This window comes from Rosa chinensis, chromosome 7 (genome assembly GCF_002994745.2).
Source record: "Rosa chinensis cultivar Old Blush chromosome 7, RchiOBHm-V2, whole genome shotgun sequence".
NCBI lineage: Eukaryota > Viridiplantae > Streptophyta > Magnoliopsida > Rosales > Rosaceae > Rosa > Rosa chinensis.
Window position 1 is genome coordinate 24,096,596 of NC_037094.1, and position 12,286 is coordinate 24,108,881.

Consider the following 12,286-nt stretch of genomic DNA (forward strand, 5'->3'; position numbering starts at 1 on the left):
TAAGCTAGTATCACATAAACATATTGATAGTGATGGTCATGCTTTACTTCATTTACATGATCCTATCACACTTCATTTACATGATCCTATCACATTCGTCAGCACATGACATTTACATGATCCTATCACATTCGTTAGCACATGACATGGTTTAATCACAATTTATTTTCACCTCTTGATGCCTTTAGTTTTCCATGCATTTTTAACCTTTCACTATGATGATTGCATCCAACTATTCATTCATTAAGAAAGCATTTCATTAAACTTCAGCAGCAGCTTCGAGCCAAGAGAAAAAGGCCCTGGGGGAGATTAAATGCCCTCCCTCCCACAAATTATGCTCACAAAATAAGTGTATATTATGTTGTTAATTACTTGTTATTGGTCGAACGAAATACGGTGAGAATTAAAAAGGTAATCACAGTGAATCAATATCCAAGGGAGATTGGAAGACGGTAGTGAATTGGTGATGAGGCGCTCATGCGCCAGTTAGAAGGTGATCCATAAGTCCCTACTACCTGATAACAAAAGGAAACACAACATCAACCATTATTCCAGGGAAATTGTCAAATAGAAGCAACGAGCCAGAAAAGGCGAATAATTATTGTCCTCTCAATATTGCAATTCAAAAAAGATTCTACCAACCTCCAAATGAAGTTGACATCTAATCCTAGTAGTAAAATAAGTCATCTATTATCTACTTACCGCTGTCGATACATGAGTATGGTCACCCTTTGGCCCTTCTCTAGCAAGCTCAAAGTCTCAGAGCTTCGGCTTAAAGTCCTCATCTAAGAGCATGTTGGACTGATTTGAAATCTCGATATATCACCTATTCAAACAATGCAAGAAAAAAGGTTCAACAAAGTACATAAACAATTCATGTCTTCAAAAAAATAAAGAGTAACCATGTGAGGTAAGTTGGTATATATCTACCATCCTTAAAGACACTCTTCGGCATTTGGATATTGATGGCCAAAAGCAAAAATAGAAGATGACTTTTGTTTCAAGCTCACAAGCAGAGCTAGAGCAAATCTATGATGTAGTATTATAAATTAACATTAAAGCACATAAAGCACTTTTAAGAAGTAAGAATTAAAATTTTTCCCCTTAATTGCCTTCAGCTACAGTAATGGAAGAACAAGATTAGGGGACACTAGTGTGTTGAAGTAAACAGGAAGTACCTATTAACGCACACAAATTACAGAATGATAATTTAGTTCCTGCTTCTTTTATATTACTCAAGTTTTATGTCCAATTTTGATTTGTACTAGACAGCAAAGAAGAGTGCAATGGCATTTGAAGGTTTTGAACTTAAGAACCCTTATACCATGTGAGACAACCACAGGGTCCCAACAGCTAAAGTTTTTAGAGTACAGAATATATTCAAGATAATGGACGGTTACTGAAGTGACAGTGTCCACCAATGTATGTAACTGAAGGCAATTATAGTAGCAGCACACACAATTTTTATTCCAAAACCAGAGATGTCACTATAAATGCAGCAAACAAGTAGAAGATGTATGACGTAATAAGTAGTATCCTAGTCCTAGTTCTAATACTTCACTAGCTTAAGCAGGTCATTATATTGATTCGGTATTCCATTGGTCAAATTCACATAGATGAGTCACATGTTCACATGATACATATTCCAAACAAACTCAAAGGAAATACATGGTCACACGTAGGTCAAATAAATGAAAACTATATTAACCTGGACTTCCAGTTCCTCGTGTAGATAAGCCAATCCTTGAGCAGCACCAAGCATTATTTGTAACCTAGTGATCCAAGGAAGAGGGTTCAAAGCCCTGTTGAAAAGATGATCTTCTAAGCTTCTATTAGGCATATATTCATATACCAATAGCCGCTGAATCCCTCTTTCTCCATTTATACAGCAATATCCTGGAAGCTTTACCAAATTTGGGTGATTTACCACACCGAGAAATTGAACCTCTGCAAGCCATGCTTTATGACCCTATATAATGGGTGTTTAAAAAAGGATAACTTTGAACTTAGAGTTCAGTTGAATGTGCGAGACTTTCTCAACAGTTTAAAAGAGTAATGGGATGCATCTTTTACACAGGCCAATATCATCTCAAGGGCTTAATCATTACTTTTATCCATTCTCAAATATAAAGTACTATTTCCACAAAATTTGACAATCTGTTCCAGTTCATGTTCTTGAGAGCAAAAATCTCTTTCTTTAGTAACTGGTAAGAGCATTGTCAAACAAAGAACACTGCATAACATATTTTCCAGCTGAGAGAAACAAGTCTATTTACCATTCACTTTAGGAATGGTTTTCAAACACTGCATGAAATCCATTTGCCTTGTATTAGTATTCACTTTCCTTCTGGTTCTTGCTAACACTACAAATGATGATATAATCTCCACATTCCTAGAGTTCCAGCAGCAGATGGATTCCAAGGTCCACAATTGTCATATTCCACAGAACTACATGTAGGGTCGTTAACTAATGTATACCACAGAACTTCAGTGACTTGATCAATAGAAGACATTCAGATTTCTTTCAACCTCGATAGAAAATCATTATGTCGCATTTAGTCTTTTTCATGCCCTACTCACTTTAGCACATTCGCTATTGATTATTAACTTCCATTTCATTCCCACTCCAATTGGCCAAGAATTAGGAATGACAGATTGGTTGGTAAACCCATGCCTTTTTTTCACCCCACTTTACTATGCCTGGTGCCTACCATGTATTTTGGGATTATATTGAAGCAGTATACTGGAAGAATTGAATAGTGTTTCTTATAAATCCAATGAAAATCTATGTTCAACTAACAAGCTATATTAACATGAAGTTTAGAAAACCACATGTACCAATCAATTAAAAACCATACGTTTATTAACAAATGCAGAACAGGGTCACTACTAGATATATTATATATAACTATTCTTTAGGAATAAATCAACCCCAAAAAAAATGACATGCAAACAGACTTTGATGGGGAAAAGTGAGACAAGGTTTTAATAAAAAAACCCTAGGAGAGTTTTTCTCTCAACCCTAGTTGTCTACGGCCTCCTTGCCTCCTCTAACAATTGCTTCGTCCCTATCTCTTCCCGCCTACGTTTCTCTCTTGACTATGGCCTCCATTGATGCAGTAACAGCGAGCTTCGCTGCCTCGCTTGCTCTTGCTGATGGGGGTCGTGCCCCATATCTGGGGAAGATCGGTGGAGGTCCTGTTCGCAAGTCTTCCCAATTTTTTCTCCTTGGCAAGCCTTTGACCCGAAAACCTATCGACCCAAAGGCATTCATGTCTCACTTCAATCGAACCTGGCTGGTGGATAAGGAGTTTCGGATACAAGAACGGGCTGGTGATCTTTTCTTGTTCTCCTTTGCTTCTGCACGTGATCATAACAAAATTCTTCGGGGGGGGGAGTATGGTGTTTTGATCGTGCCCCTGTCTGCTTTGAAGAATATGATGGCGTTAAGCCATTGCATGAGATTCCTTTTAAGCATCTTCGAATCTGGACTAAAGTTGCTGGTATACCTCCTCTGTATGAAGAACCCGAGAATCTCATGTTGATTGGGAATCTGTTGGGTGGATTCTTGGACTATGACAAGAAGGAGTTTAAGAAGGGGGTGAATAGGGTTTTGTTCACCCATGACACATCCAAACCGATCCTGCTTGAAAGAAGAGTCTTTCTTGATACCGGAGTTGAACCTGTGTTGCAATTCCAATTCGAGCATCTGCGGGGGAGATGCTCTCAGTGTGGTTTGGTCACACATGCCGGAATTGCTTGTGAGGAGTGATTTGAGCGTTTTTTATTCGCCTATCGCGTAACAATCAACACGGTCATCAAAGATGGGAAGTATTTACGTCCCGATTTATCGTACCTCGGGGATTACGAGCTAGCTAAGAATCCTATGGTTCTAGGTCACCGACAATCACTTGCACAAACAAATAAAACTAAAAAAAATGCTAAATAAGGCACCGAGCCTCATTCACCAAATAAAACTAAAAAAAATGCATCACACAAAGTCACATAGACGGCCTTGCACCAAGCAAGGCCTATATAGGGCCGTGAAACACACAAAAGTGCTTGTAATGCTCACGCCCACATGGATTTACAAATGAATGGTAGTGGGAAAGTCACAATATTTTTGGATTTTCATAAATGATAAATAAACTAACTAACTACAACATAAAAATAAGATAGATAGAAGGATGGGATGCATCACATCAAGGGTCACCATGGAAATCAAGGTTCTCCACACAAATCTAAATTTATATGGAATGATGATGATTAATTCAAATGATGCTTCAAATGTTTTGTCGGATTTCCATTTAGCATTAAGAGATCGAAAAGAAAGCTAAATTGATTGTCATAAAATAGTAGTCAAACCCTAAGCAAAAACAAGAAAAAGAAAGAATACTTAGTTTTTGGCGACCCTATACTAGTCTTAAACCTTATGCCTTGTTAGGGCCATAAGTGCTCAAAACTAAATGCTTTATGTTTCGACAATCGATTGTAACACACTCTAGCAACCATCACCACAAATAATAAGGTCGAAAAGAGTACTTGTGATAACAATTACCCTACCCAAAAATTCCGAATACTATTCCGACAATCAAGGGTAATAATACTCAAAATTGGGTGACTTGAGAACCACAATCTAAGAAATCCAAATGGAAATAGAGATATGCAATGGGCAAATTAATTCCACCATACTTATGCCATAATCTAAATTGAAACATAAATTCCCCAATTTAATATTCCAATTCCAACACACCAAACATAGATTAAGGAGGGAAAAACCTAAACCATACATCTAGAGTGAAGAAATTAAAGCAAGAGTACACAAATCATATGAATAAACATCAATTTTATTAATTCCTCAACAAAACCATATAAAACTAAACTTGGGTTTCAAAACCCTAAAACCATGAGAGGTCACACACAAGTATATATCAATACACATCAAACAACACCATAAGCAAGAAATAAGAGAGAGAAAGAAGAGGGAAAGAGAGGAGAAATCCATGAAATTTAAGGCAAAGCTTGTCACTAGCTATTGCCATAACTTCCTGGCTTCTCTTGCTACCCTTATGAAGCCATGGTGTAGAGATGGTGGCCTAGATACCGGAAATATGTGTGCCTCCTCCTTGTGCAAGCTTACATGTGAAGAATGGGGGATGAAGAAGAGAAGAAGAGGTGAGAAGAGAGAGAAGTCTCAAATTCGGCCAAAAGGCCTAGGGTGCTGAAAAATGGGTCTTAAGCTTGTGAAATGTGTGTGTAAAGGTGTTTAAATACTCCATTGGGTTCAAGGGTCAAGATTAGACTTGTACCCTAGATCCAAGGGCTCAAAAACAAGTAAAAAAAAAAAAGATAAAATGAAAAGACTAAAACAACCTAATAAAAATGTAGAGAATTAAAAGTTTAGAAAATATTTTGTAAAATAAAAAGAAAACCGGAAGGTAAAAGTGTAAGTGAGTGTGTGCCTAGTGTGAACACAAATAAATATCTCCATCCACATGTGTGATGTGTGTGAGGTGTGTGATCCACTAATTATTATTGTTAGGGAAAATTGCAAGAAGAGTACATGAGGTATTGACCATTCTAACTTTTAGTGAATCAACTTTTGTTAAAATCAAAACGGTACATCAAGTTCAAATTTCTACCCAATTTGAGTACATGCCGTTACGGGTTCCGTTAGTGAGTGTACCTTCTGTCAAATTTTTAGGGGCAAATCAGTCAAAACAATAGAAAGTCATTTTTATTTATTTATTTATTTTTAACTAAAACAAACATATTATTTCTCCCTTTCACCACTTCCTTTCCCAAACCCCCAACACCCATCTATCTCTTCCTCTCTTCTCCACGACCCACCACCCCCATCCCCAATGCCAAACCACCCCCATTGAAACCACCTTCTTCTCCACCGATGATCCCGAATATGACGCCGTCTTCGACCCCCCCTGAAGGCTTCGTCCTGCGGCCCCTCATTGCACATAAGGATCTGCAACAACACCATGGAATAATCCTCCACATTCTCAGTTCCACTAGACGACTGACGACTGACGACGTCGTTTTGTACTCCATGGCGGCCTTGGGCTTGACTCGCCGGAACTTGATCCAGAAGATGGATCGTAGATTCTAGCTGAACCCCCAAGCGGGTACTGCTCAGATGCTTAATCCGAGAGTTCCTGACAACTCAATTGAATTGAGCAACTCCTTGTTGATGTTGTAGGTGGTGGTGTAGAAAATAATTTTGTTCATTCTTATGTTTCTTTGGTTTCTTTTCTCCTTTATGGACAAATTCTGTTCTCATTGATGTGAGCTCATGTTTCTTAATTAACACATGAATTTGGTACTGGTTGTCAACTTATTGATGGGTGATCCTATTTTCATAATTGAATTAATATATGAATTTGGTAGTGATGGAGAGTTGGGTTTGGGAGATTAAGAAGGGATAATAATGCAAAATGAGTTATTTAAATTCTGGGTTTGATAAGATGGGGAGTTGGGTTTGGTGGGTGTGGATTTGGAAGGTGGAGGAGATGTAGTGATCGCGGTCATGGAGGGTCTATGGGGGGGTGACAGAGAGAGAGATGTGGTGGTCGCGGCCATGGAGGAAGAGAAAGCGGTTGGATCTGTAGGTGGCAGAGAGAGTGTGTCGGAGAGCGAGGGTGAGAGAAAGAGAGAGATGTGGTGGTCGCGGCCATGGAGGAAGAGAAAGCGGTTGGGTCTGTAGGTGGCAGAAAGAGTGTGTCGGGGAGAGAGAGAGAGAGAGAGAGAGAGAGAGAGAGAGAGAGGAACTGTAAAAATACTATATTACCCTTTAACAAATGAATAATTACATAAGACTAACGGAAAAGATGACGGCATGTACCAAACTTGGATCGAGATTTGAACTTGATGTACCGTTTTGATTTTAACAAAAGTTGATTCACGAAAGGTTAGAATGACCAATACTTCATGTACTCTTCTTGAAATTTTCCCTTATTGTTATTACATCAATTTTGAATTTGAAATTTAAAAACAAAGATGTAATACAAATGGGCTTGGGTCTTCACTTGTGTGCTTCTTTGGTCTTGGGCCATGGATTTCTTGCTATCGGGCCAAGTTAACTTGGTTGACCCGATGGTCAACCAGTTGACTTTTTGCTTGAATTCGCTACTTCTTTCGTCATTTTCCTCTCTTGACCATAATTTCCTACAAATGAAGAAAACAAAGTAATACTACGAAATAATGCTTGAGTATTTGCTAATTTCAAGGTAATTAGGGCTAGAAACACACATAAATCGCGTGTGAATCAAGGAGCCAACTGCAGTCAACCCTACTCCTAGGGTTCTTCACTTTCCAGGAGGTTCGACCTCAGGGAATTCTTTTGCCTTTTCTGCCAAGAGCAAGGGTGACCTTCTCTATCCTTCCCCGGTCATTCCAAAGAAGAAGAGACCTGCTTTTCGCCGAGTGGAGCGTCTGAGCTCTGATCCTCCTTCTCCCCTTGATCCGGTTCCAACTGAAATCAGTCCTACTTCTGCGGGTAGTCATTTGGAGCACAGGTTGGAGAGTACTGGGGCCTCAGGTGAGGAACCTGTTATGGACGTTTCTTGTGATCTTGTTGTCCCTACAGGTATGCAGAAGACACAGATTGATCGGGTTTCCAAGAAACGGGAACGGAGCGGTGCTAACCATCCTTCTCCCAAGAAGTTCAAAACAATCTTGGGAGGCAAGATTCCTACACTGCAGGCGGAGGCACTTGGCCTTATTGAAGAAGATGGTGACCTTACTTTGGTCACTTTGAAAAAGAGGTCGGGTAGGCCTCTTGGAAGTAAGAATAAAGCTCAGAGTGTCAATAAGAAGCTTGGTGGTACTCCTCTGAAGATCACTTATCCTACTAGCATTGGAACAGTTCCCAGCCCTAGTGACAAGGGCAAAGGAAAGATTTAGTCTTTCCAGATTTCTCTGCCTATTACTAGAAGTTTTAATCTTCTACTACTTGCATCTTAGTTTCTCTAGTTGTACACCAATTGAGGTCTCTAGGCGACTAGGTTACTAGCAAAGGGAAGTTGGTAGGGAGGATTTTCTTTCTTGTGGTTAGGCTCCATAAGTGAGCGAATGTGTTAACAGTGAAGGTCACCTGTCCTTTGTCTGATAGCTTAGACCATTTATGATTTTGGTGTAAGACAGTATTGGATGTACGAGCCTTCTAGCCATGGATAAATTGAATGAAGTTATCTCTTTTCTCAAAAAAAAAAAAAATCAACCCCAAAAACAAACTAATATAATTCACTATCCAATATAACAACGCTATCAGATCAGATTATAATACCATTCGATGCTACCATCACAATCATTCAACATCCAAGACTAAGAAAACCAACCAACCAATCAGGTAGTAATGGAGAAAATCCTAGTGGAAGAAAAACAGACAGAAAAAATGAAAAAATTAACCAAACAGTTAACGTTCCGTAATGAACATAAGAATTGGAACCTGTCAGCTATGTGGATTCAACTTTTTTATGGCAACCAAAATTGGACTGCCCTGGCCATTTTTGGGCATGATTATTCCCTTAGACACACTCCCAAAGCCTCCTTCACAAAGCTTTTGCAACCTGCTGAAGCCATTGGTTGAATCCTGAGCTCTTGGAATGAGAAAGCCTTCAAATTGTGCTCCTTCTCTTTGTACAATTCTGGTCTGCTTCTTAGTGAATGTAGAGATTTCAAAGAACGGTCTAATACCAGAGTTAAGGAGCACACATCAAACCCAACAAACCACACCCAATCAGTAACCACCATGACAAACATTAAAACACAAATTGAAGGGAAAAAAAATGTATCATTTTGTATAAATATTTGAGGCTAAACATTCAAAACAGATTGTGTTGAATTAGTCCAAGCAATGTCGAGTTTATCTTTAGATTTTTCACCTCTGGGGTTCTTAATGGAGGATCTTAAATATAGCTTAGAGCAGGCTTCTTCAGCCTCTTTACTTCATCTTAGGAAATCAGGTAACAAGGTTAACCGATTCTTAGCTCAAATGGCTAATCATTTGCATATATAGATTTACCTCCATTATTACCATTTTTACCCTGAAGAAAAAGGGCTTCTTGCATATATAGATGTAGCTTAATTTCACTAACTTATACCTTTCTCAGTGTTTTAGCATATTAGTTCGCGACTACTGATAAAACAACCAAAGTACATGCCAAAAGGCCGTAGTAGGCCTGTAAATGGACCGGGTTTGGATCGGATCGACCTAAATCCAAATCCGTTTACTAAAAAAAAATTCGATCCAAACCCGCTCCGTTAACCCGGTGGATCATTGATACCTCGATCCAAATCCGTATCCGTCGGATTAACGGATACCCGATCCGCTAATCCGATCCGTTTATAATTTCAAATATTTTTAAATTTTAAATAGTAATATTAAATTTATATCATAATATCTCATAAGATATTAATAAAAATATTAAAATAACATGATCTACATGAAGAGTATCACCAAAAATAAAATTACGAAGACTGCCTCTTAGATTTCTGCAAAAAAGTAATATTAGAAATCTTTAATATTTTATATTTTATATTTTATATTTTTAAAAAATAATAATATATTAATAAAAAATAATATTTTTTTATTACTAAAACGGATCGGATAGACCTAAATCCAAATCCGATCCGTTTATTAAACGGGTTAACGGATTCGGATCATTAACGGATCAACGGATCAAAATGTTCGATCCAAACCCATTTAATAGCTACGGATCTGGAGCGGGTCCGGATCAAAATCCGGTCCATTTACAGGTCTAGGCCATAGGCAGATACAAATCATCAAGCACTTAGCCACTAGGTTTGCATACTTCTGTACAAGAGAGTAGGTCAGAGCAGAAACATAACGTTAGCCTTTCAGAAAAATAAAGAGAACATTCCATGGAAAGTTTGAGATGTATTTATTATTTCATCATCATGACCGGCAGGGCAAAGCCTCTATGATCCACAACAAGTAATATTGAAACATTAATTCACAGAATGCGCTTCATTAATTTGAAACACCAAAGAGTACGATCAACACCAACTACATTATCTAATTCATTCACAGCAACTATGAATAACAACTATGTCACAGCAGAAAGCAGTAATCTTCAATGCAAGTCAGCATACAAAAGTTTTAAAGTTAATATCCAAACTCCTCAGGAATGCACATTCTGCTGTCAAGTAGGTAAGATGACGTGAAAACAGCCGAAGATGGCCAAAGGAGTTTTCCAGTAAGGCCTTAAGACAGTGTTTTCCCAAGCTTTAACAAATGAAGGGATTTCCACACTGCCCACCTGATGCCATGAACCTGCACTCAAACACCTGAATAAGTCACAATCTAAACAGGGATCCCTACTTGATACATGGATCAAAATTCAAACTTAAACAAGAATTCACATTCTGAATGACATTTCATGCAGCTATTTCAATTCACATTTAAAGTCAAGTACGCGGAGAAGAGTGCCAAATATATAAAAGCAGTAAAAGACTAATTAAAATGCACCCAAATGGAGGGATAGTAGAGCATCTACTTCAATTCTTTGAATCATTCTACCGAAAAATGATTCAAAATTGCATTTAAAAAGAAAAAATAATAAATGAAAAAAATTCAAACTAATCTTTATGAGCTGTAAGAATAATATGAAAATACAAGGACAAAAACTGTTTTCTGGAGTATGGGGATTGCAGTGCACGGATCAATCCTTACTGGGCAGCAGAAACCAAAATAAACAAACGGGACATTAGATTTTGGTTACTCAGTGAAAACCTCAAATATGAGATTAAAAACACTGCGGGGCTCTTACTCTTGAGAACCCAAAATAAGAATCATCGTATTCAAAAGTATATGTTCTTTTACAACTTCAAATAGCACTGGCTCGGCTATCTTGTTTAGACAAAAACTAAAACAGAATTTGTCTATCTTCTTGAACTCCTTCAATTTGAACGATGACCAAATCTTGTTCTTCCTTCTTCACAGTCTCTCTACTGATCTCAAGAGAGTTTGTTTATGCATATGAAAACATGATCAATAACACTTACACATGGACCAAGTGTTTGACTCTTTGTGAAGATTCAATCTCAAACTAACATGCAAGACTCTAACAAAATTCTTGCATCACTAGATCCCCACTTCTGCCGTGCATATTTTCTGAATAAATATCAAGCACCAATGGCAAAACCTTTTAACCAAAGATTCTACCATAATTGTCCTTTAATTAGGAAAGTAACTTTCCATATATGAAATCCAATAAATCTTAAAGAAAATCAATTAGGAATAGACAAGTCCTAAAAACCCTAGGGCAACAACACCATGATTTAACCACTCAAAAAAATCTTTTAAAGACATAAATACATAAAACCTAAAACCTACTTTTCAAAATTGGACTCCACATGAAACTGACTACTGAATCGGGGATTGCAACACACGTTGCAATCCCATGCATATGCAGATGCATTTACCTGTGATTTTACCTGTGATTCTCCGAGATCAGTAAAGGGACTTTGTCATAGTTTTGTATGGGAATGCCAACACGACATGTACAAGAATTGTACCTACAATCTCCCCCTTTGGCATTCCTATACAAAACATAAATTAGGACAATCTCTCCCCCTCAACACGTACAGGAGGAGCATCACAACTCTTCATCCATTCATTCCTGAAACACTTTATCACACATTGGTAAAAGGCATAAGATAGAATAATGTTATCTCAGTCACACATCCCATCTAATTTCTCCCCCTTTTTGAATAGGAATGACAAAGGTAACTTACGTAGCGGAAGCGATGTAGAAGGAGGATCATAAATAGATGGTGCACAGTAGACACTAGCTCAAGTTGAATCAATCAGAGAAATATAGTCCAAGTATTAATAATCCCCCTAAGGGTGATCATGTGATGAGAGATGCAAGAATGAAATGCAAACACACAATAAGTGGGTTGTATCCAAATGCTAAGAACAGATTTAATTCGCATAGCTTTTCCAACAAGAGCAATACCACTTAACCAGAAATAGGAGTGCAACAAAATAAGTACACACGAGTGAATCCATTCCGACAGCCACAAGGTAAGATAGAGTATGAGCGAGTATTCTAGACCCCTTGTTGTGTAAAGTGAACATGTCTCAAGATGGGGTGTGAAATATTTGTGGAAACCTGATGATCAAAGCTCACATACAAAACACATTTAAGGACATAAACTGTATTCCCCCTTATAACACCGTGTGGGCATAATTCGGAATTTTTCTTTTTGCCTTTCACACAAAGTAATATTTTTGCTCAAGAAGACTACG

General features: G+C 38.0%; 1 pseudogene; it reads right to left on the reverse strand.

Annotated features, from left to right (window-relative positions):
• Positions 1–327: 327 nt before the first annotated feature.
• LOC121050632 lies at positions 328–8,763 on the reverse strand (annotated as a pseudogene).
• Positions 8,764–12,286: the final 3,523 nt, after the last annotated feature.